General features: G+C 27.9%; 1 pseudogene; it reads right to left on the reverse strand.

Moving 5' to 3' along the window:
- Nucleotides 1-624: 624 nt before the first annotated feature.
- LOC134252988 (uncharacterized) lies at nucleotides 625-1,732 on the reverse strand (annotated as a pseudogene).
- Between the last annotated feature and the right edge of the window lie 630 nt (nucleotides 1,733-2,362).

A 2,362-nucleotide genomic window follows, 5' to 3' on the forward strand; every position in this document is an offset into this window, starting at 1 on the left:
ACATGTATACAAATAAAAAAATCAAAATAGTAATTCTCTCATTGGAGTGATATATTTTTATTCAGTCGAATATCTGATATACATTTAACAAGGATACAGTTATAATGGTATAAAATGCATTATTTTTCATTAATTTCATTAATAGAATTTTTTTATTTACCTTATTTCTTCAACAAGTAGCTAGACTTGATTTACTCTTGTATGTTATGGTAATTTTATTATTAATATATTAATATAAAAGCAAATTGATTTACAAAATATGTCGACAATTTTATTTTCAAAAAATTTTGGGTTTTTTTTTTACAGTAAAGTCAAATGTAAAAAAAATATACATATATATCAAAGGCATAACTTATTGTGCCCTCTTGGCATTAAAAAATCATTGATTCATTTAATTTATTGTTTAGAATGGGGAAGTTCAATATTAATCTTTCTAGAATTACTTTAAAAATGTATGCCAAAATGAAAGTTTCTACATCGAGCGTGTAAATTTATGCTTTTGAATTACTGCTAAATTGCAAAACAGATCGATAGATGATAGAATTTCAATTTTAAAGTGTCAATTAAACCAATTCAAATTTCTCATTCAACTGTATACATTTTAAAAGTTTTGATAACCTTTGATTATGAAAAGATCTGTGATGCAAAAAAGAGTATATACGGATTACAAGAGAAATTTACAAGTCCAAAGAGTGTTGCAACATGGTATATATATATATGCATGAAAAATTAGGGTAGTAGAACTCACCGGAGAATTGAAATTGTCATATAATACAACAATGTAAGCAAGGATGAATGATATTTGATAGAAAATAAAAACTGATAATATAATGAAAATAATAACATTCATTCTTCTATGGATGTCGTTTGTTACAGAAGTATTTTTCAGAGCTTTCATCTTCTTGATATGTATAATAATTATTGCACAGATAGAAAACAAAACCCAAAGAACACGAAAAATAATAGATACAAGAGTCATGATTTTATAAGCATGGAGTGAATTTTTAATACTAGTTGATATTATCATATATAAGAAAGCTAAAAACAGGGAAGAATAAACCCAGATCATCACAGAGCATGCCATAACAATTACCGCAGTAAGTTGTATCTTGCTCTGTAAGGGATGAACTGTTATTAAATATCTGATCATACAGAGGAATATCATATGTGTACTTGAACATGTTATAATTGTTAAATATAAAAAATAAATAGCAGTATACAAAACATTATTTTGGTAAACAGAATATTGAATGATAACATAATAAAACAAAGTCGAAAATCTCTCCACAAAAGTAAGGATGATATTTAGAGTATCAGACAAAGCAAGGCAACTGATGGCGACAAACGTTGGAGTATGAAACTTTTTACAACATAAAACTGTGAAGATGGTCCCAACATTTCCTACGAAACCCAATGATCCGATAATCAATATCAGAATCATGATGGATTTATGGAATCCTTCCGATGTCAGACCAATAGCTTGGAATCGAATAAACGGAATGATACTGCATAATTCTTATAAAAATCAATCAAGTTTAAATAATCATCAGAGCCATTTTTTGTTTCATTCCAGCTTCTATCTAGAGTTTCGTCAACTGAAAACGAAGATGAGTACCCAAATGTACTATTGTAGCCCAATGCTGTTTCTTCATCAATATGAGACGAATTCCATTTGGAAGGTTGAGATGTGGGTACCAAAATTTCCGTTTTATAAAATGCCATTTTTCATAATAAAACTGTAAAAAAAGAAATATTTTCTTTAGTAAATTAAATGACACATAATTATTCATAATGAAAAAAAATTAAAGTAAACAACAATCATTCTTGCTGAATTGAAGAAAATGCGTTTTAGATAAGTGAATTCTATCACTGAACTTGCCTCTCTTTGTATTAACAGGGTAAGGCGTGGCGCAAGTTAAACACTGGACTGTAGATGTTACGCGGTATCTAGTTTAAGCTATGAAAACCCCCACAATATCAGATTTATAAACGTTATATCCTCCTAACTGAGATGGGTAATTTTAACCCCAGCATAGATCAAAAAGGGAAATAACTTTTGGTGTTCAAATAGTCACAATATTTAAAAATAATTGCTTCATTTGCATTTTATTAAAAAATTACTGAACGAATGTCCCTGTTTCAGCATATGGATTCATATAAAAGCTACCAGTGCATTTCTGCCAAAGAACCAAAGCATTAAATCTTTTTTTATTTTTCAAATTCAAATACGGTTACTTTGCAGATTCCACAAAATTTTTATCTTAAATAATTATAGTTCCCAGTTATTTATGCTATGCAGAAATAAAAATTTTTTTAAATTGCTTCATTCGAATAAATACATTATTTAGAATAATTCTATTAA

Source organism: Saccostrea cucullata, unplaced genomic scaffold, assembly GCF_032062105.1.
Source record: "Saccostrea cucullata isolate Sc308-1 unplaced genomic scaffold, CSIRO_AGI_Scuc_v1 ctg18468, whole genome shotgun sequence".
In the NCBI taxonomy this organism is placed as follows: domain Eukaryota; kingdom Metazoa; phylum Mollusca; class Bivalvia; order Ostreida; family Ostreidae; genus Saccostrea; species Saccostrea cuccullata.